The sequence below is a fragment of the Acomys minous genome (assembly GCF_964271855.1).
Source record: "Acomys minous genome assembly, chromosome: 4".
NCBI classification, from domain to species: domain Eukaryota; kingdom Metazoa; phylum Chordata; class Mammalia; order Rodentia; family Muridae; genus Acomys; species Acomys minous.
Genome location: NC_140486.1, coordinates 130,810,404 through 130,834,349, shown reverse-complemented (window position 1 = coordinate 130,834,349; position 23,946 = coordinate 130,810,404). Strand labels below are relative to the sequence as shown.

The following is a 23,946-nucleotide window of genomic DNA, read 5'->3' as shown; positions in this document are numbered from 1 at the left end:
TGAGCGAGCCCTTTTAATGTCTCTGAACAGTCCTGGTGCTGAGATTCAAGACCAGGGAGGGAGGCAGAGGCACAGCAGTCCTTCCTTTCCTAGTCACTCTGCCAGAGCTCCCAGGAGCTCGCGAAGCCGAGGAATACTAAGTCGAGCTGGCAAGGTTGGGCAGCTCCGAATGACACACTTCAGAGCTTGGCTTTGTGAACCTGCTCAGTAATCCGACAAGAGACACTGAGAGAAGGCAGACAAATTGTCAGTGACAACAGATGTGAGTTATAACCGAGTATGAAAATAAACGGTTTGGTTTTTGGCAAGTTCTAGGGAGAGGGAGGAGGGCGAGCGTACGTTTTCTTTGTGTATTCAGGGCACCGCTATATAGTTAGTGTGCAACCAAATGTAGAATACCAAAACACACAGTTGCATCCCAGCCACCCTGGCTTATGTCATAACCAAGCATCAGAGAGCGCGTCCGGTGTGCAGTATTTTTCCCTCATTGGGATACCACTTGTTTCCCATTAGTTATTAGCTTCTACAAAAGGAGGGGGAAAAAACAAACATGAAAATCTTAACTCAGCTGAGATACCTACCCAGCCCCTGCCACTTTCTAGATTAAAGGAGGAGAAATTGTTATGCCAGAACCTCTGTGCATATAACTTCAAAATCAGAGTAAGGGGGCAGTGTATCTCAAGGGGTGGCCATTCACCATTTAAGCTGCCTAATACACGTGTCCATCTTGTTGTTCTTCTTCTTAATCCCATCTGATGTGTAAGTTTTACAGAGAAGGAAGCCATAAATACAAATTACAAAACTGAATGGATATAGGTTGAAGAAAAGCTTCTGGCATCTGGCGTTCCATGCCACTGGCCCTCCTGTGGTTGTTTGAATTTAAGAGGGCATTAGAAGGCTACTTACAACCCTCCTTTTTCTGGAAAATGTTTCAGGTCTTCCTAGCAACAAATCTTTGACAAGAGAACAAATCTAGTGAAAGTAACCTTTGCCAGTAATGTAAAGGACTCAGGCTGCAAAGTCTCCTGTGATTTAAAACCATGAAAGATATTTTTGAGGGCACCATAATGATTCTTTTCTTGGGAAACAGAGAACTGAAAGCACTTAGGATTCTGGGAACTCCCAGATGTTGAGAACTCCCAATGTTCTCAGCAGCACAATTTTCTAGATTGCTATCAAAAGCCCTTCCTGGCATAATAGTCATATACTTTAAAAAAGATTTCTATTTTTAATTGTGGGCATGTATGTGGGTATGTGCACATGAGTGTACTTAACAACAGAGTCCAGAAGAGGGCACTGGAGTCCATGGATCTGGAGTTAGAAACTGTTGGAGGTTGGTCTCATGTACTTTGATGCTAATTACTGCTTGCTGTCTCTGTGTCCCACTTGTAGCTTGCCTAAGAGCATAACCTGTTTGACCAATAAAAGGTCCTCACACCTGGACAGGGCAAACAGGATAGGCATGGCTAAGGTTCCAGGGCTTGGGGGAGGCAGAGAGAATCTGGGGAGGAAGAGACCGGAGGAGATGGGAGGAGAGAAAGGCTGGTCCATGGGTGAGGTGGAGGAGAAGCACATGGCCAGCGTGGATGGAGACTTGGCTCAGATGATGATAATTAGCAAGTATTTGGAATTATGGATGGGAGGTAGCTTGACAGAAATTATAGAAGCAGATGGCATGGGATTGGGGCGGGTATGGGCTACCTGCTTCACTATGGGAAGTAGTTTAGGGGATTAATATCTGCCTTGCTCCAGATTAACTAAGGCTATTCTAAAATATAGCAAGTGTCTGTGTCTTGATTGATTGCTAGTGGGTTAGAAAAATAGTGCCATAATAATAATTATAGGCCTAATAATAAATAATGTTTATTATTAGGCCATACTAAAATAACCACAACAGCAAGCAATTGTAGGCTGCCCAATGTGGGTGCTAGGAACTAACTACAGCAAGAGCTGTGCGTGTTCTCTTAACATAATATTTTTTTTAAATTAACAACAGACCAACATATAATAGGCATAAATTATAATTATGGGAGTTCCTATTGAGTTTTTCAATATCCTAATTAACCTTCTTGCTTTAATGGTGATTTCTTAAAGGAAAATGCAAAGAGAGAGAAGAAATAAAAGAATTCACGGCTATATCATTTCCTTAAATCAGGAAAAGCAGTTTCTAAGAAAATGAAATCTTCCAATTAGAACCCCCTCCAGTGAAAATTAATTCTCACCCCTCTGAAAAGGGTTAAAATAATCGATAAGAATGATCACTGAACTAGCACAGCATGAGGTGAGTTGAATGCGCAAATTTCACTAAGGAGACTTGCAAGGGCAACATGTTTACTTTTCCCTCCAGTTACAAACTGTCATGTGGAATGAAAACAGGGAACAAGAGTTTCTTTTCAAAAAGTTTGTGGTGCAGACCCCCACCAAGCTGCAGCCACGGCTCTGCTGTGCTGTCCCTGGGTCCTTTAGCAGAAAATCCCAACTGTGTGTTGTTAGTTTTATATAAGCTATCAGTCTTGATGGCGATCTGGAACACAGCTATGCCCTTAACAGACACAGTCTCACTGTTTCTGTGCCTAAATCCAGATTCAGTAAGAAACTTAAAATATCAGAAATCAGAGCACGTAGGTTTTGAGGAATTGTCCTGCATAATATTTTGAAGTCCTCTTTCCACATGCTCTGAATAATCACCAGTGTGATTCATCATGTTTTCAGTCCTTCTAGAATAAAATGAACGTGGATGGAGAAATTAGAGGTGCTAAACCATTGAAGTCCCCACAGGGAAAGCTCAGATGTGTGTCATTCCTGCTAAGCACACCGGCTTGGGTATCATTTGAAAAGGTTTGTCAGGAAAGTCCTTAGTGATCTTTTAAAACATCTACTAACAAGTTCATTTGGCCAAGGTTTATGTTGCCTGTATTTATTTTCTTTTTGAAAATTCATACAAATATACAGTATACATCTTGGTTCTATCCATCTTCCACCCTCCCCTTAGGCTGCATTATTTTATTTAACAAAAAAAATCTTAGGATAACAGAGATGCAAAAGTCGTTTTTTTAAAACTTAGCCTACATTTTGCAAGTGTTTTCTCATGCAAAGTTACGTTTTTCTCTTAAGCAAGCCACTCAGCTTCAAAAGATTTCACAGAATTTTAGATCTAGAACTTGGAATAAATATCTTAAGGTAGTGGTCTGAGCAACTTCCAGCTGAACCATCAAATCCAAATAAAATAAAGAAGCAAGCTATGGACTCCAGATTTCTATGAACCTCATTTCATTCCAAAGTTTGACTTTTCTGGGCCCAAAGGCAGCGTTTACATTGTAAAGCACCTAAATTCTGAACATGTTGCACAAATATTTGTTATTGCACTCACTTTCTTCTTGACAAAGCTAAGCAGAGACAACTGGCCTCCGTGCTGTACAACCCAGAACAGCTGCATCCTTCCTTGGCCCTGCCTGTCTCTTCCATCTAAGTCAGAATAAACAGTACCACTATCTACACAAAATTATCAGGGCCAATAGCAAGTTGCTTCCTGAAGCTGAAATTGTGGTTATAAATAACTGTCAAAAAGCTGTTCCTCACAGCACCCTCCTTTCCGATTTAAAACAAAAACAAAACAGAAAAGGGAGGGGGCGGTTGTAAGATGTTAGTTAGCCTTTGCAAAAAAAAAGGAGACGTTTGTCTTTGGCCCTAAATGCCCTTTCTGAGTACTAAATTCTACATTCTACGCATTCCTCATTCCTGTTAGAATGGCCCAACCGTCATCTTCTAAGAAGTCATTCATGAAGACCACAAAAACTCAGGGTTAGGTGTGTCTTTAATTGTGACTTTTATTATCCATCTTGTAATTCTGTTATAACTTCACTTGCTAGGCCAAGAGGCATGAGACATGAGAGGCAGCCTCATGGAGCTCAGAAGCAGTTTCCGTCTCTCCTAGAGAGGAGTGAAGAGCCTAGCCAGGGTCATTAAAGACAAAAACCTCCCACGCCACAGCAACCCGTCCTCCCGAGCCTTGCCACCTGCAACCCCTTCGCTTTCACACGCCCTCCCCTTCCCAAACAGAAAATTCCGCAGCGCTCCAGGCCAGGCAAGGGGTGAGCAGGCATCCTGGGCCAGCGCGACGCCCGCCGGGCACAGGCGCTCAGTGTCTCTGGAGCAGCCACCCCTTCCCATGGCCTCAGGGACAAGATGAAGACGGGACGGGTACCGCTAGCTTTCCACGGATGATGAATGCGGGGGGGGGGGGTCTCCATCGCCATGCGAACTCGTGAGCACCCCCCGCAGCTGCAGTCGCCCCTCCATCAAAGTACAATTTGTCATCTGGCCCAGACCAGAGCAAGGAGAAGTGCCCATTCGTCCAGGCTCCAGTGCCACTCATTTGGTCCTTTTGAGTACACAGGCTCTCACCGCTAGCCATGCGATTCGCAGGCAGCTGGCCTCGGGGACGCTCAGGTGACCCCCCTGGGACCCTCCCCTCCATGCGCATCTCTCCGTGCCACTGTCTTTGTGTCTCTCTTTCTCTGCTACCACCACCCTCCCCCGCTGGCTCCCCCCTCCCTCGGTCTTACACACACAGGGAAGGGGGTCGCTGTTGACAACCAGTGCTAAAAATGTCACACAAAAAGAGTGCAACAACTTGCTTTGCAAAGGACTCAGGGAGTCCGTGGTGAAGTCCCCTGCAGTGAGCAGCTGCCAGCGCTTGCAAGGTGCTGAGCCTGGTGTGAACTGGGCGGGAGCTGATGGAGACATTAGGACCCCTGTCTTGTCACCTCCCTTCCTCCTCCAGGGACCCTGTCTCTGTTAATAATCTGTCCCTTCTCGAACACCCTAGGAAGCTGCGAAGATCCTATGCCAGGGGAAGGGTACCTTGGCCCCGGGTATCCCGGGGTCACTATGGGGGACCAGACCTGCTCCGGGGGCAGATGTCAGGGAATTTAGAGTGCCGGCCAATGGCCAGCCTAGGCAGCCCGCAGTCCCTAGGACAGGAGGGCAGCCGCGACCTCGCAGCGGGAGGTGAGCAGGAGCCACCCTGCGCGCCACCGCCGCCGCCACCACCACCGCCGAGCACGCCCCAGCCCCGCCGCGCAGCCCGGCATTACCTTGCCGCTGCCCGCAGTCCGTTCCTCGCCGACTGCGTCCGACCGTCTGTCTGTCGGTCCGTCCCACGAGCCTCGGAGCGAGGGTCAGAGCGGTGGCCACCCACCCCGCAGAGTCCGGGACTCCTCTCTCAGCGGGGCGAAGGGAAGGAGCCAAGCCAGGCGCCGCCGAGGTGGCCGCGGCCGCTCGCGCAGCGGGTCCTGCCGCTCCCCGCCGGCGGAAGGTGTCTGCGAGGCCGCGTCCTCGGGATTGCGGCGCCCCGAGCGCAACGCTCGCCTCTGGCGCGGAGGCTGAGCGCCGGGACGCGGTGGGCAGGGGCGGCGAGGCTGGGCTGGTCACCCGCCCCTGGGTGCATGTTAATACGGCGGGGAGGAGGAGTCCCGCGCTTCCTCCGCCCAACCACGGGAGCGGGCGAGCGGGCGAGCGGGCGGCGGCCGCGGGCGGCCAGAAGCCAGGCGCCCCCACCGGCCCCGGCAACTACGGAGAGGCCACTGGCCTTGGTCCTAGCCCCGGCACGTGTGTCCCGGGCCGCGGGGAGGCGCCGGCGGCTCCCGGGGAGGGTTGGGTGCGCTCTCTCCGGCTCAGCTTCGGTGGCATGTACGTCCGCGCCTCACCGGGAGCGGACGCCAGCATCTCAGCCTGGAGCTGAGGCTGCTACCCGCCAGTGGGCGTGACCTATCCGTACCCTTGCGCAGCGTCTTGGAGAGGGTGGGGGGCGGGGAAGTAAACTTCCGCTCCGGTCCGCCCAGCGCTTGTCCCTTACTCTGCCATTCTAAGTAGAGAAAGCAGAACTCTGTACAGGGTACAATCGTTGAGAACCTGTCAGTGAGCAAAGGGTTTTTAGGAAGCTCTCCTCTCCCATCCTCGGAGGCCACAGTAGGATCTCTTGAAGAAAGAAGCACTTAAGAAGGAACGTATTTGTAGAAAGTGTCGGACCGGCATCATTGGATCAAACCTGGCACCAACAATCAAAGCCATTCTTCCTTGGCGACTTCAGTTTCCTTGTCTTTACATCAACAGCTCTTGGGCGGGTGATGTGGGTTAGATTGGACAATATGTTTTTCATTCATTCACTATTTTAAAGGAAAGAAAATGAATTATATTTCCTTCTGTTCTCTGACCTCGGGATTGGACAATAAATTTTTCATTCATTCACTGCCTTAATTAAAGAAAGGATAATTGAATTGTATTCTTTCTGTTCTCTGACCTCAGCGGTATTCACACGTTCGTGGGTTTTGAACACCATACCACTAACGCTCTGAAAGAAAGATGGGCCCACCAGCATCACGGAAGGATAATAATATGGACCCAGTTAATTGAGAAGTAAGTTTTAAAAAAGAAAAAAAAAAAAAGATCAACTCGTCAGTCAATTAAGAAGCGGCTCTTCCGGATACTACACTAGGCGTTCAGCATCGCACTCAGGATCAACACTTGCATGCTAAAATGGCTAATTGTCTTTAATCGCCATCTTCCTGTTTACTGCCACCCCCAAAAAGAAATGGCATGTTCACAGAGAACATGCCTTTGTTCTTCGGCTCCCAGGGAGAACACTATGATGAAAAGTATATAATCTTCTTTATGTAATTGTACCCAGAGAGTTATAACATAAGATTTAGCATCTGTTTGGTGTGCTATCTAATTATAAATATTAATAGAATATTCTTTTAAAAAACACTTCTAAAAATGCATGGAAGTGAAAAGCAGTTTCCGTAAAAATATGACTCAGATAAATAATCTTCACAATTTCACTAAGTGATTTTCCACTAAAGAAAGAATAATCAAGCTGCTAAACAGAGGTAAATTCTTAGCTTTCTAACAGGTATCTCCAGCCAACTCAAGAATGGCAGTATAGAGATGTCTGACCTTCCTATTTGGCTCCATGAAAAGGCCGGCGAAAACAGTCTTCATAATTTGGAAACGGCAACTACAGGGCTTTTTTCAGCTTGTAAATTTGTGGAATCCATAGATATTTTTGTATGATGCCAAATATTTAAGAAAACATTCATAACTGCTAAGCCCTAAGATAAATTAGATAACTTTAGTAAAGAAAATAACTTGCCAGAACCTAAAATTCCTTCATGGTTTTACTGAAAACATTTTTTTCATATAACATATTCTGTATAGCTCAGGGATAGAGCATTTGATTGCAGAAAACAGAATTCTAATGGGAGAATAATAGTATCTATACAATACTACTTTTGTGAGGATCTCCTGAGTGTGATAGAAACCAAATATGAGTAACATAAGTGAACGTTGTTCATCGGAAACATAGTAAAAAACTTCCAGAACTAAAGAGTGGGCTCAAAACCATCATTGGCAACAAGCAGGAGTTGGGAAAGTGCTCCCAGGGACGGATCAGGAAAGCCAGAAAGAGTTTGGTTTGTTATTACAGAGTCACAGAGGGAGACAGCAATGGTTTGTTCCAGTCTTCCACTGCTGGCCCAGGACTTAGCCATCACTGGTTTAAGAGTCTGACCAGCCAGGCTTCTGAGAGGCAGTAACTGCCTGGCTGCCCCACCCCTCACCCCCAGAGGGAAGAGAATAATCTGGCCCCTGCGGTGTCCATGATGTAAGGCAAACACATGGCTGGAGTTACCAGTCTTTCAGACACACGTGGGAGTAGAAATAGATTAACTCATCAAAATAAAACAGGATATCTAGTTCACTGACCAGCTACTGAATTTGTATTATAATATCTTACATACATGTATAATATAATTCACATTATATTTTCTTAAAGTTACTTTGAAACAAATAGTTTATAAAGAAAACTGATAGCATTTCTTTTTGTTTTTGTCCATATACTTGTTTCTATTTGACTTTTAAGTTGCTTAATATCTGCCATATGAATAACTATTTATATAAGCAGAATGTAAGCAGTACACAAGTCAGAGCTAGTCAGCTGGACTCCTTTCTACAATAGTGTGTTGACTGAATAATGCATGAAAAGATGTCCCCAGTCACTGTCGCCTTCTGTGGGAAAAGGAACTTTGTAGATAAGGTTAATTTAAAAATCTTGAGACTGGAAGATTATTGTCCTTTACTCTTTTAAGTAGTCTTTATAAGCAAAAAAGTAGAAAGGAAAGGTGGGATCCTCAGTCTGTGTATCCTGTAGCTGGAGGAAGAAAGCCTTGAGGAATGTCGGTTTCTGCAAGGTAAACAACAACAACAACAACAAAAACAATAGAGGAAGAGCCTTCCTCAGGAATCTGTTGGGAGCGCACGGCATGCTAGGATCTCGATTTTAGCCCGCTTAAGCTGATGCCAGGCTTCTGATAACCTGACATATCTTCTACCACCAAGTTGGTAGTGATCATTAATAGCAGCCAGACACAAGTCATGCAAACACTAGCTGCCTACCCCGCGCTCACGTTTCTGAAGGCACGCTATTACTAGCAGGTTGCGTTGAGATGTTCTAGCCACGCAAAACACCAGAAAGGTGTAGCCAATCACGGAGGAGATTACTTAGCGTCGGCTAAGTCAGCAAATATGACCATAAGAACGGGAAATTTGAAACCACCACAGGCAAATAGGTTTTCTGTGGCAGAGTCGTTTTCTGTCTAAAGCAAAATGGCGGTACTCTGACTTGGCTGTGACACGCCCAAAGCAGGTAGAAATACAGGTAAATTACCGCACAGTGACAGAAGTACCCTAAGACCCATTTGAAAAGTAAACGTGAAAGATGTGTCTTTATTTTAAAGGGGCATTCTCAAATATTTCCCACATTTTAGATAACACTGAAGTGATGATATCTAGATCCAGACGTCTTTACGCCTCCGCTAGATTTAAGATGTGTGAATCCCAAAACCTGCTAGGAAAATCCACCTGAACTTTCCATATACCCCAGACTTACTAGATCAAAATTAATCCGTCATGTACTCTGCCCCCGCATCGCCCCCCCGTTCAGATTCACTTGTCTCCCTGGTGATGGTGCAGCCCAGAGGTAAAACCGCTTTCCCAGCACTTGTGAGGCCTTGGATTCAAGACAGCAGTGGACATAAAAAACACTTCTTGTACTCACCCACAGCAATGGCATGCGCCCTATCAGCAGGATTTGCATCAGACACCTGTAAGTAACACTAGACTTCATACGTAGGAGTCAATTTGAATCCACAACTAACGTTGACCTCTTGTATCGTGTCAACAGGTCTTGGCTCCATCTCTAGCATTTAGACCGATTGGGCTCCCCAACCTCCCATCTAGTTTAGTATAATGGTTTTCTAGTCCTTTTTTAAAAGTCTGGATTTGCCTTTTCTTCAAAAGAAGAATAGTACTACTCTTAAAAAAAATATGTTAAAACTGCAACTTTGGTGATGTGATTGTGCTACTTTGAAGTCACATTTATATATACAAAGTCTAAATCCTCACTATGATGCACAAAGTTCCCGGGTCCTTGCTTCTTCCTTATTTTGTCTTTGCATTCATGGTCTGTGCATTTTCTTTCACAAATAGAACTGCTCTCTATACTACAATTTATGTGATGTGTTTTTTATTCTCTCTGGAATGTTCTGTCTCCTCTTTGTTGACTACTTCAAGAAACTACCCCCCCCTTTTTTTCCAAATTACCGGGTTGGGTCAAAGGTCACCAACACTGGTCATGTCCCTCACATACTAAAGAGTTCAGGTTAGATCAACAAGAGACAGCCTTGTACTTGTCTTTCCACAGACTGTAGATATATATTTGCAATTTCAATTGACCATAACAGCTTTGAGAGTATTTTATGATGTCAGAATATGTGTTAATGTGATTTAATAGGAGCCCATTTGATACAATATTAACCTGCTGGCAAATTTAAAACCCATTCCATTAACAAGTTTAGGAAATGAGAATCCAATCTTTAGGTTTTAGTGTCTAAAAGTAGAGTAACAGCATAAATCAGGAAAAAGAACAAGGTCACTGGGGATGAGGGAGAAGGAGCTCTTAGTGGGGCGCAATTGGGACACAGATATTATGAAGTGGGAAATGGAGGGGACCGGGCTGGTGAGGGAAGGGAGGGCAGCACAGAGGAAGGGGGAAGGAGGAGAGGTAAGTGACACTAAGGATGTCTGAAATGCCCATAAGAAAACGTCCTTTTAATTATTTTTAAGTTCATTTAAAGTACACATATATGTGTATATTTGTTACCTATAATGTACTTCTGTACATGCATATATATGTTAAGTGGAGTTACCTCATATGTGGTGTTAGTGTTCACCACCCCTCCCCCAACTCCTGGAAAGATAAAGTATCTACAACAAACAAACAAACAAACAACAACAACTCTGTACCAGGCAGGAGCCCTCCCCTAGAGACTGAGCAAGGACTCCCCAGGACTCCCAAACACAGCAGGCTGTTATAGCCGTTCCTGTATGTCGCTTTACAGAACTTGGAGGTGAGAGACTCTGTCACTTAAGATATCACACACTGTGGTCTTCAGATTTCAGATTTCGGGGGGAGTCAAGCTGCTGGTACTGACTTGGAAGACTCCAAGGAAGAGTGCAACTAGCAATTCTACCCAGCTATGAAGCTTGTTAACCGTGAAAATAAATGCCCCCACGATGCCCCCAGTGGAGCAATAGTGGAACTTATATCTTGTGGGTAACCAACACCAAGGGCTGTCTAATTGGAACTAAGGCCCACTCTATAGGGCGCAATTCACGCCTGTTGTGTAGGAAGCGTCATGGCTGGAGAGGCCGTAGATGATGGAGAGACCCTACTGCCAACATCTTCCTAGTTAGCACGGCCTCCAAATGTAGTCTAGACATCTATCCTTAACCTTCATACGCAAGTACATCTCTCTCCCTCCTCTCAAAGAACTTGATGCAGTTCTGTTTGTAGCAATAAAGAGGTTACTACAGAGATGCGAAACAAGGCAAAGAATAAGAGAGCATGTGTGATAATAATGCCAAAGTGAGACATTTACGATACAATCCTTAGGTCGAAGACCAAGGAAGCATCATGAAGGGAAAAGAGGGAAATAGTGTAAGAAGAAAGGACCAGAAAGAGTGCTGTGAGTCCGCGTCTAGGGATGCCATCCGCACCAACTCTCAGCAGAATGGTTCTGGGACAAGACCACACCAGCAGACAGGCCAAAGCGCATGTGGGGAGATGGAAGTGGGTCTCACCAGTGGACAGAGGGCTCCAGGCACTTGATGGCGGTCGAGGGGGGCCAGTCCTCGTCAAGGACAAGCCCCCAGGTAGGTTTCCTAATCTCAAGTGGATAGCTCTAAACAAACGCACGTGCGAGAGCAGCACTGACTCGACACAGCAGGTTCTGTAAACATGATAATTATAGAAGAAATGGCCAAGAGTTCGAGAAGAGTCAGGCAGTACAGGAGGAGTTGGGGGGGAGATGTGGAAAAGGTATAAACACTGTGTATAAAATTCTAAAAGTAATTAAATTTTAAAAAGTAATCAATTAATTAATTTTAAAAGATGTAAACACTGTGTATAAAATTCTAAAATTAAAATTAAAGTTTAAGAAGGAGCCAGGAAACTTTTTTTTTCCATTGTAGGCAACAGTAGCCACCACCACGACCAAAAAGCAAACCCAACACTTGATGAGAACCAAGTATGTGCACCCTACTCAGAATGTCCCTTTAGTAGACAGTTTTAGTCTCAAGTGCTTTTAGGAGACCGCTTTGCTTTTTATTTACTATTTTATGAAGATGGTAAATACGTTTGCAGAAGCATTAATGCTGGGGCGCAGGGGATGAGCTTCGCTCTAGGTTTCTGTCTATCCTACGGACCTCACTGGCGGAAGCTGCCTTGGCCTCCTTGTTCTGAGAGAAATGGTTTGGTTTTCCCAGGAAAGGGGACGTTTAGACTTTCTGTTTTCCCCAATCTCTGTGCTTAGTTTTAGGACAGTAATAATGCATTTTCAAGTTTTTCATCAGAACGTTATTGTCATTGAGTATGGCGGCACCTGCTTCTGCAACCCTACATCCCAGGAAGCCGAGGCAGGAGGATGGTGAATTGGGACTGCACTGAACTGTGTAAAGAAGCCCTGTCTCAAACAGAAACCAAACAAAGTGCGTTTTCCCCACTTACAGGCGTCAGTCATCTCGCTGTGCCCTGGCTTTCCTTTCCTCTTACTCCTCAGTGCCCATATAGGAGCTGAGGCCATTTGTGAGGAGACATCAGAAGGAGAGAAGCCAGGCTCAGGACTGGAGATGTGGGAGGGGACCAAGGAAGACAGTGGACAAAACCAAAGAGTGCGGATATAAGATCCGCCAGGCCTGGACTTCAAATCCTCATTTCCGTACCTCTATATGAAAGAAATGCAAAGCCGTTCTGGCTTCAGTACCACAGAACAACCGAGCTACCTTCCACACCGTGCTAACAGCATCTCACCCACTCCAAACGCTCAATTCCATCACACACCATGGGTGTTCACATTCATTTCATTTCATTACTAGTCATAACTATATTCCATGGGAGAGTTCAGAAGTCAGAGGTACAGCCTGTTGGGCCTCTTTCTGCAGCCTTACCCCCACATCTAATTAGTCGCCAAATTCTATTAGCTTCCTGAAACACAAAGCTACTTACTTCATTCTGATGCCTTAAACTTTGCGTAAACTTCTCTTCTCTTAAAGATAACATTGAAAATCTTATATCTGGCATCTGAATTCATTCACAATCATCATTAAATTATCAAAATAATTCACTTGAGTATGATCGCTAAATGTTTTAGACCAGATTTCAAAACTTCATTAAAATTATTTCCACACGTTGGAAACAATTTCAGATGAGAAAAAAAATCAAGGAATCTTCGAAAAGTAACTTTAAAAATTAGAATGTTTACCATGTAAGGTTACCAGCAAAAGAGAAGTGAATGCAAGAGGAGAAGAAACAGAAGCCCTTGTAATTAACAAAAATAAAATATTATTGTGAAATTTTGAAGGATTTTATGTCCCATATTTTTGTGTCAAGGAACTATAATACTTAACAACTCTACTTTAAGCTTTTTAGCTTAGGAAGGAGCCTTGTAATCCTGTAGTATTCTGATTCCCCCAGAGACGTGAATGGTCTTCGCAGATTACCTTAAGTAAAATTCAGCAAGAACAAATAACAGCAGGAGGGTTTGACCTTTGATTCTTCCCCGGCAATACACCCAGGAGTCATCTCATTATTAGTAGCAACGGGTTTTCATATTACATTTAATCTGTTCTTTCTGGTTCTTCCAACTCCAGTTCACAAAGTTTGTTGTGTTAAACGGACTTATTCACACGCTGTCAGGGAAAAATACCTTAAACATGACCCTCAGTAGAGATAGTCCAGATGAAGAAGAATTCATAATTTTGCACATGGCCTGAAAGCAGAACAAGCCAACAATTAGACCGGCAATGAGCAACGAACACTCAGCCGTCACTTTATACTGTTCATGTTGTTGTACAAAGCGGGGGAGAAAAACATCTTTTATCAGTGAAGGTGGGTGTAGCTCAGAGGAGACACGTGACTCCCTAAGACTCACATAAGAAGATGGATAAAGACACATGGAGAACCCTGAGAATCAACTACACTCTCCTAGGAATCTGGTTCTTTAGATCTAGATCTGTCAGAAGGTGTATCTTGCATTCTCAGAAGCATTGCGCCCAGTCACGCATTTTAATATTAATATCCATGTTAATGTGTTTCCAAGACATGAAAAACTGAAGAGGGCTATACTCGGATCTGTAGTGCAAGGAAGACTAAAGGAGACAGTCAACACTGACCTATGCTGTACACACTCACATGACCACACCCACAGGAACACACCTACACTTTACACACACACACACACATGAAAAAAAAAATAATGGTAAAAGGCATCTTGCCATGTGTGTTGGTAGTTTGGTATTCTGAAGCTACTCCCGCTGCTGATGCCTGCCGCGACGGTGATCAGGATGCTTCATGCTTTTCTGTGCTTCCATCAGATCTTCATGAGACAGGGAATGTGGCAGGAGCGCACTGGCTCCCCAGTCAGCTGAAGTTTAACCGCTCCTTGGCGGGACAAGTAACTTGCTTTCTCAACCTGTGTGCCCTCGTGTGCATGTACTGTGTTCTATGGTTGGGAGCATAGAGTGAGGGCGTGAGGCTCATTAGTTCAATAGTAGAGTGAATCACAATGCGTGAAGGACAGAGTGAAAGAATTCCCGAGTATCTACCCCATACCTAGTCCTGCATACACAGTATTGTATTTATGCTCTTGGAAAATGGATGCCTGAGTTTAAAAATAAAGAGTGTGCTGGGATCTATTCACCATCGGGAAGTGGCAGAGATGAGCCGGGTACTGGTACCAGAGGCTGCATTCTCACACCTCTCCTGTAATACGTGGCCAACTTTTATCAACAGGGGTAGGGTAGTAACCTATGTATTGTAAACTTTAAAGATGTGTTTTGTTTACTAGAAATTAAATGACTTTCACTGAATAAACCTTGTGACAAATGATGAAAATTATCTCCCTGAAAAGATTCTGTGACTTGGCTCTCGGCTTCTTATCTTACTGAGCATATGAGCTGGTTTTATCTCCATCCAAATAAACTGAATTACTTATTTTATTTTTTTAAGATTTTATTTATTTATTATTTACATAGTATTCTGCCCCCATGTGTGCCTGCAGGTCAGAAGAGGGCACCAGATCTCATACAGATGGTTGTGAGCCACCATGTGGTTGCTGGGAATTGAACTCAGGACCTTTGGAAGAATAGATGGTGCTCTTAACCTCGGAGCCATCTCTCCAGCTCCCCTTAATTACTTATTATAGCTGAAGAATAGAGGGTTTTTGTATTTTTCTTAAGGAAACATTAAGTGTTTGAGAGGGCTGATATATTTATTCTTATTTAAATATTATATACTATATACATGTATTGAAACAACATATGGTACACCATATATATGTGTATATATATATATATATATATATATATATATATATATATATAATTATTTTGCTTCTATATTTCAGCTTTTTAAAAGGGGCCATGAATTTAAAAGAGCAGGAGGGACATATGGGAGGGTTTGGAGGGAGGAAAGGGAAGGGGAAATGCTGTAATTATACTGTAATCTCAAAAGATAAAAGAAAAAAAGGGAAAAATCTAATTTTAAGATACTAAAAAGATTCTAACAGATATTAGCACAAAGAAGCACACTGCATTTTTAAAGGTTACTATCCCTTCCTTGTTTCTGCCTTGGCCTATTACTAATTACATTCTTAGGAATCTAGTACAAACAAGACTGCAACCAGAAGCATAGACTTATTCTCTTTGCAGTTATCTGAGGGCATTAAGTTATGATGACGCCTCCTGCCTTGACTCAGTCTGTTCCTCCTTTATGGTTGGTGACATCCACAAGCTGGAAATGAGCTGGCTCCAAAAAGGACCTCGAAGAACTGCAGTGCTGTGCTGGCTGCGGGCACTGCACAGGAGAACCGCAGTGCTGTGCTGGGTGCAGACAATGCACAGGAGAGCCGCAGTGCTGTGCTGGCTGCAGACACTGCACAGGAGAGCCGCAGTGCTGTGTTGGGTGCGGGCACTGCACAGGAGAACTGCAGTGCTGTGCTGGCTGCGGACACTGCACAGGACTGTGGAAAGAGAGCGGGGTAGTTATGTGGATGTTTTCCCCAGTGCTCAGCTCTTAAAGGTCAGCTTCACAACACAGCAGCCTTGATTCTGGTCACTAATACAATGTCCAATTCTTGGAAGCTCCTCAGAGAAGCAAGGTCAGGCTGACAGGAGACATCAGCTGCGGCCCATGAAGCCAGGCCTTTCCCGTCTCAGAGCAGCATGCACTTGGATGTGAAGGGGACTTGAAGTAAGGAACCGCTGGGGCGTGTTTGTCAAGGACTGGGGGCCACCAAAATCCATCACAGTGAGAGCCCGAGCCACATGCCACCGAGCCACCAGCATTAGAAGGACAAAAGGCGAGGGCTGTTTTCAAACGAGGCTTTGAGGAAGAGACCACCGGCTTGTTCTCTAAGGCAGTTATGGAAAACGCAGGGGGGAAGAACAGAAAAAAACCACCAGGACTGAAAAACAGTAAGAAAAGGAGGCTTTGAAGGCCTTTTTGTGCTCGAGAGATAATCTTGTTAAGAATAAAACAAACATCAACGATGGGAGCCACACACTTCCCACGGAATGCTATGTCTGAAATGACCTTGGCTGGGAGAAAACCTGAACGTGGCAGGACGTTAAAACAGGAAATTAAGACACCTAAGGCTCAGGGACCACCACGAATGAGGGTGTGGGAAGACTGTAACATCCACGTGCTGTGACTTACTGTCCTCTATACAAGACAGGGAAGCTATGCCCCTGAAACCTAAGCAACAGTTGTGCCTAAAAATGGCAACACCACGTGGCAAGCCAATGCACTTGGAGGTAAATATCACAAGGCCCCACTCCTAGACGAAGAGGAGCTATGGGAAATCAATAGCTGCTGAGAGATAGACATTCAGCCATCTCCACAGTCAACCCCACTGACCAGCCTAATGCTAGGAAGTCAGCCCTAACTGGCCCCGGCACTCACACACACACACACACACACACACACACACACACACACACACACACACACACGTGAGCCAAATGTGTGTCATGGACGTGGGAGGAAGTTGAGGGCCGCACAGGTGAGGTCAGAGGGCAGCAGAGGGATGAAAATGATGTAAACTCAGTACTCCTGCGTATGACATTCTCAAAAAACAAAACAAAACAAAACAAACACTTCAAACGTAAATCCTAAAACTATAAAATCCTCTAGAAGAAAATACAAGAGGACATTTCAAGGACTTTATTTTGAGTGGACACTTCCTAGTTTGGTAGTCGGCACTGGAGACTTCACCAAAATTTAATATTTCCTCAGTGTCAAACATTGTTCAGCCAGCCAATGAAAACAAAAAGGGAACAGGCTTGGAGGAAAAAAATTGCATAATGAATAGCTGGAAAAGGTGCTGTATCTAGCATACATGAAGAAAATTCAACCCAATAAGAAAGATAATGCCCAATTACAAAGAGGCTGTAATATGTGAACAGACATTTTGCTAAAGATACACAGATGGTAAATTGGCCCACAAATAAAAATGCAAGTTCATTAGTCATCAGAGAAATGAGGATTAAAATCATAATGTGGTGCCAAGAGAATATTTAAGATTTAAAACAATGAAGAATATAAATGCTGAGGGAAAATGCAGGAACTGGAAATACCACGCATGGCTGGCAGGAACAAAGTGTTTCAGTCTTTGTAAAGAATATAACTATTTTATTTATTTTCAAAAAATGTCTTTACCAGAGCAGATTTCTTCCTGTGTATTAACCCAATAAATGAAAACCTACGCTCACCTAACATGTTTTGGCATGGCTATCACCACTATATTCCAACTTGTCCAAAAGTTGAAATTAGTCAGTCTCTAGCCCAGGAAAAGAATAAAACAAATGGTGGCACATCCATTCAGTGGAATATCACTCAGCAATGAAATAACACTAATGACACATGCAGGTCCTGACTGTATTCTGCAAACAGGAAGAGGTTGGTTTTAAACACTCCCCAATTGCTCCGTTCATATGATAAGTCTATGAGTCCCGTGTGGTACCTCATTTGTAGAACATCAGTGCTTAGTGGGCTGAGGTCAGAGGATTATCAGTTTGAAGTCAGCCTGGGCTAGCATGGGCTACTAGAAAATTTGAGCTTAGCCTGGGCTGCAAGGGAGACCTTGTCACAAAAACAAAACGATGAAACAAACAAAACAAAAACAAAAAACAAAACAAGCAAGTAAACAAAAGAAAGAAGCGCCCTTTAGAATGAATACACTAGATGTGGTATTCTCACTAAATAATTTATACATTTGACAGTGTCATGTTTGACTATAGTGCACTGCAATCACATTCAAACTTCTGTACTCCCTGTGCCCTCCCCCCACTCCCTGAGCACCCCCCCCCACTCTCTGTGCTTGCTCCCCCCACTGGCCCTCTTCCCATCTAGCCCCCCTCCTACCCTCACTGTTTTCTTTTCCTCTTTCCTCCTCCTCTCTTCCCTCCCCTTCCGTCTCCTTTTTCCTCCCCCTCTCTTCCTTTTTAAAAGAATTCCTGTCCCATGCAGGCATTTACAGATTGTTTTAGTGTTTACAATGCTGAAGTGATATGCAAAAGATAGCCCCCCACTAAGATCTCCCTCATCATTGGATCCCCAAAATCCCTCTTCTCTAATGTCCCTGGACCTCCAAATGGTTGGCACAGATAACCTGCTTTCAGCTGAATGCTCAGTGTTCGTGTATTCTCATCACTATGGCCAGCTGTAAGTCCCCACTGTGACTGTTCAAATCATGTTAATTTGCACATTTTGATGCCAGAAGTGATGATCAATGTAGTACGTTAGTCACTGAGGAAGACAACCGCAAAGCCAATAGTGATGACGACGACAGGTCCTCCCGCTTCCTTCTTTCTGTACGTAGCTGAATTGAATAAAGCCTACTGAATTAAATATGTAATTCACAGTGGCCACGGAGATACCATTAGAGGACCAAATAACCACCCATAAAACTCCTCGTATGTTTGGGAAATGAGCTGTAACAAGATGATTTGATGAAGTGTACAGGGAGACTTGCCAATCATTTCTGTTTAAGCTGGTAAGCAAAACCCAAGCTCCATGCAAGCCAGAGATTTGGCCTGTCTATATAAAAAACTAAAGCAAAATACAGCTCACTGAAAGACATGGAATACTCTGCCGAGTTGTAGAACTAAGGCATCAAATGTTTGCAGCTTATGCCGTCATGGCTGAAATTCACTCTGCTAGTTGCACTCCAGAGAACTGGTAAAAAACAAACAAACAAACAAACAAACAAACAAAAAAAAAAAAACCTGCCCAGAGTAGGATAATAAATAGTGTAGGAAGCAGTGTTCATATCACATAAGAAACAGTTTGATCACTGGAAAATGTCTGCTTAAATGATAGAGCGACTGTTCGTCCCGTGTCATCTGTGCCTCCAGCTTCACTCCACAGGTGCTTATGAAAAGGCCAAGACAGGGTAAGCAAGTCCTTGACAGTTCCTGCCTCATGAGTATGTCTGGCAGATAGACTGGGCCAGAAGGCTGAAGATGATGCTCCAACATTATAGAGAGCTTTAGGGGACTGTTCAGGCAGCAAACTGTCTCTGTCATCTTCTTAGTTTGGAAGCTGCTGACCTGTACTTCCTGTCTACTCAGGTAATTAATTTTATTTATTTATTTTTAATTTTTTCTCCTTTATTAATTTATTCCTGTTACATTTCAATGGTTATCTCATCCCTTGTATCCTCCCATTCTTCTCGCCCTCCCATTTTCCCCTTATTCCTCTCCCCTATGACTGTTCCTGAGGGGGATTACCTCGGTTTCCTGGTAAGGGAAGGCTTTCGTGGGACATGCCCCTTGGGCTAGTATGCAGATATAAGTGAGTTTATACCATTTGAGTCTTTCTGCTTCTGGCTTAACTCACTCATTATGATCATTTCTAGCTCAATCCATTTATCCACAAATTTCGGGAATTCCTTGTTTTTAATAGCTGAATAGTATTCCATAGTGTATATGTACCACAGTTTCTTTATCCATTCTTCTATTGAGGGACACTTAGGCTGTTTCCATGTTCTGGCTATTATGAATAAGGCTGCTATGAACATGGTTGAGCAAATTTTCTTGTGTGCTGGAGCATCTTCTGGGTATATTCCAAGGAGTGGAATAGCTGGGTCTTGAGGAAGCCCTATTCCCATTTTTCTGTGATAGCACCAGATAGATTTCCAAAGTGGCTGTACTAGTTTGCATTCCCACCAGCAATGAAGGAGTGTTCCTCTCTCCCCACATCCTCGCCAGCATGTGGTGTTGCTTGAATTTTTGATCTTAGCCATTCTGTGGGGTGTAAGATGGAATCTCAGAGTTGTTTTGATTTGCATTTCCCTGATGATTAAGGAGGTTGAGCATTTCTGTAAGTGCTTCTCAGCCATTTGATATTCCTCTGTTGAGAATTCTCTGTTTAGTTCCGAGCCCCATTTCTCAATTGGGTTATTTGGTTTGGTGGTGTTTAATTTCTTGAGTTCTTTATATATTTTGGATATTAGACCTTTGTCAGATGTAGGGTTGGTGAAGATCTTTTCCCAGTCTGTAGGCTGTTGCTTTGTTCTCTTGACAGTGTCTCCTGCCTTACAGAAGCTTCTCAGCCTCATGAGGTCCCATTTATTAATTGTTGACATTAATGTCTGGGCTATTGGTGTTCTGTTCAGGAAGTTGTCTCCTGTGCCAATATGTTCCAGGCTCTTCCCCACTTTTTCTTCTAAGTGACTTAGTGTCTCTGGTTTTATGTTGAGGTCTTTAATCCACTTGGATTTGAGTTTTGTACAAGGTTACAAATATGGGTCCAGTTGCATTTTTTTACACATAGACATCCAGTTAGACCAGCACCATTTGTTGAAGATGCTATCCCTTTTCCATCGAATGGATTTGGCTTCTTTGTCAAAAATCAAGTGACCATATGTGTGTGGATTCATATCTGGGTCTTCGATTCGATTCCACAGATCAACCAGCCTGTTGCTGTGCCAGTACCATGCTGTTTTAATTACTATTGCTTTATAGTACAGTTTGAGATCAGGTATGGAGACTCCTCCAGAGCACCTTTTATTGTACAAAATTGTTTTAGCTATTCTGGGTTTTTTGTTTTTCCATATGAAGTTCAGAATTGAACTTTCAATGTCTTTAAAAAATTGTGTAGGTATTTTGATAGGGATTGCATTGAATCTGTAGATTGCTTTTGGTAGGATGGCCATTTTTATTATGTTAATTCTCCCGATCCATGAGCAAGGAAGATCATTCCATCTTCTCATGTCATCTTCAATCTCTTTCTTTAGAGTTTTGAAATTTTTTTCAAACAAGTACTTCACTTGCTTAGTTAGAGTAACTCCTAAGTACTTTATATTGCTTGTGGCTAATGTGAAGGGTGTAGTTTTTTTAATTTCTTCCTCTGCAAGCTTGTCATTTGTGTATAGGAAGACTACAGACTTTTTTGAGTTAATTTTGTATCCAGCCAATTTGCTGAAGGTGTTTATCAGCTGTAGGAGTTCTCTGGTGGAATTTTGAGGGTCACTTATGTAGACTATCATATCATCTGCAAATAGGGATAATTTGACTTCCTCTTTTCCCATTTGAATACCCTTGATCTCCTTTTGTTGTCTTATTGCTCTGGCTAGAACTTTGAGTACTATATTGAAGAGATATGGAAAGAATGGGCAGCCTTGCCTTGTTCCTGATTTTAGAGGAATTTCCTTGAGTATCTCACCATTTACTTTGATTTTGGCTATTGGCTTCCTATATATAGCCTTTATTATGTTGAGGAAAGTGCCTTGTATTCCCGATCTCTCTAAAACTTTAAACATGAATGGGTGTTGGATTTTATCAAATGCTTTCTCTGCATCTAAAGAGATGATCATGTGGTTTTTTATTTTCAGTTTATTTATGTGTTGGATTACATTGATGGATTTCCATATATTAAACCATCCCTGCATGCCTGGAATGAAGCCTACTTGGTCATGATGAATGATATCTTTGATGTGCTCTTGTATTCGTTTTGCAAGTATTTTATTTAGTATTTTTGCATCGATGTTCATCAGAGAAATTGGTCTGAAATTCTCTTTCTTTGTTGAGTCTTTGTGAGGTTTAGGTATCAATGAGACTATGGCCTCATGGAATGAATTTGGTAATGTTCCATCCCTTTCTATCTTTTGGAGTAGCTTGAAGAGTATCGATATTAGCTCGCCCTTGAAGGTCTGGTAGAATTCTACACTGAAACCATCTGGCCCTGGGCTTTTTTTGGTTGGGAGACTATCAATGATTACTTCAATTTCTGTAGGGGAAATGAGACTATTTAGCTTGTTTATCTGTTCTTCACTCAACTTTGGCAAGTGAAATTGATCAAGAAAATCGTCCATTTCCCTTAGATTTTCAAATTTTGTGGCATATATGCCTTCAAAGTAGGATCTTATGATTCTTTGTATTTCTTCAGTGTCTGTTGTTATGTCTCCCTTTTCATTTCTGATTTTGTTGATTTCAATACTGTCTCTCTGCCTTTTAGTTAGTTTGGCTAATGGTCTGTCTATCTTGTTGACTTTTTCAAAGAACCAGCTCTTGCTTTTGTTGATTCTTTGGACTGTTTTCTTAGTTTCTAATTTGTTAATTTCACCCCTGAGTTTGATTATTTCCAGACGTCTACTCCTTTTGGGTGTTTCTGCTTCTTTTTTTTCTAGGGCTTCCAGTTGTGTCATTAAGGTGTTTATGTGCGATGCTTCCAATTTCTTTTTAAAGGCACTTAGTGCTATGAATTTTCCTCTTAGCACTGCTTTCAATGTATCCCACAAATTTGGGTATGTTGTTCCTTCATTTTCATTGAATTTCAGAAACTCCTTGATTTCTTTCTTTATTTCTTCCCTGACCCAGGTGTCATTTAGCAGAGAGTTGTTTAGTTTCCACATACATGTAGGCTTTTTGTTATTTCTGTTGTTGTTTAATTGCAGCCTAAGCCCATGATGATCTGATAGGATACAAGGTATTATTTCAATCCTCTTGTATCTGTCGAGGCTTTCTTTGTGAACTACAATGTGATCAATTTTGGAGGAGGTTCCATGGGGTGCAGAGAAGAAGGTATATTCTTTCTTGTTTGGATGAAAGGTTCTATAGATATCTGTTAGATCCATTTGACCCATGGCATTGGTCAATGATGTTATTTCTCGGCTTAGTTTCTGTTTCGATGACTTGTCCTTCAGTGAGAGTGGGGTGTTGAAGTCTCCCACTATTATTGTGTAGGGATCGATGTGTGGTTTAAGCCTTTTTAGCAGATCTTTTACAAATGTGGGTGCCCTTGTATTGGGAGCATAGATGTTCAGAATTGTGATGTCATCTTGGTTGACTTTACCTTTGATGAGTAAGAAGTGTCCATCCTCATCCCTTTTGATTAATCTTGGTTGAAAATCTATTTTGTTCGATATTAAAATGGCTACACCTGCTTGCTTCTTGTGTCCATTTGCTTGGAATATTTTTTCCAACCTTTTATCCTGAGGTAATGCCTATCATTATGGGTGAGATGTGTTTCTTGAATGCAGAAGAATGTTGGATCCTGTTTATGCACCCATTCAGTTAGTCTGTGTCTTTTTATTGGAGAATTGAGACCATTGATGTTGAGAGATATTAACGACCAGTTACTATTAAGAGTCTTAATTTTGATGTTGGTTCCAGTTGAGCGTTTGTGTAGTTGTGTTTTTGCCATGGTATAGTTATCTATTTCCTGAGTAGTTTTGATTGTAGCTTGACCCTTTGGGATGGAATTTTCCTTCTAGTACCTTCTGTAAAGCTGGATTTGTGGATAGGTACTGTTTGAATTTGGTTTTGTCATGGAATATTTTGTTTTCTCCATCAATGGTTATTGATAGTTTTGCTGGGTAAAGTAGTCTGGCCTGGCATCTGTGGTCTCTTAGGGTTTGCAGGATCTCTGTCCAGGCCCTTCTGGCTTTGATGGTCTCTGCTGATAAGTCGGGTGTAATTCTGATAGGTTTGCCCTTGCAGCTTTTAATATTTTTTCTTTGTTCTGTATGTTTTGTGTTTTGATTATTATGTGACGGGCAGTTTTTCTTTTCTGGTCAATTCTATTTGGTGTTCTGTATGCCTCTTGTATGTTTATAGGCATCTCTTTCTTTAGATTGGGGAAATTTTCTTCTATGATTTTGCTGAGAAGAGTTTCTGGGCTTTGGAGTCTGATATCTTCTCTTTCTTCAATGCCTATTATCCTCAGATTTCTTCTTTTCATGGTGTCCTTAATTTCTTGGATGTTTTGTGTCAGGAGTTTTCCAGATTTGGCATTTTCTTTAATGGTTGCTTCAAGATCTGTGATTGTAT

At 42.9% G+C, this 23,946-nt stretch overlaps 1 protein-coding gene across 4 annotated transcripts in view; it reads right to left on the bottom strand.

The window, feature by feature from the left end:
• Positions 1-5,249, bottom strand: part of DLGAP1 (DLG associated protein 1) — a gene marked incomplete at its 5' end in the record, with an annotated part of 765,236 nt that extends 759,987 nt beyond the window's left edge. The window contains one exon of one of the 4 annotated variants that reach the window (XM_084779899.1): positions 5,097-5,249. The remainder of the gene's footprint in view (positions 1-5,096) is intronic. The other 3 variants (XM_084779898.1, XM_084779889.1, XM_084779897.1) reach the window with 3 other exon arrangements.
• Between the last annotated feature and the right edge of the window lie 18,697 nt (positions 5,250-23,946).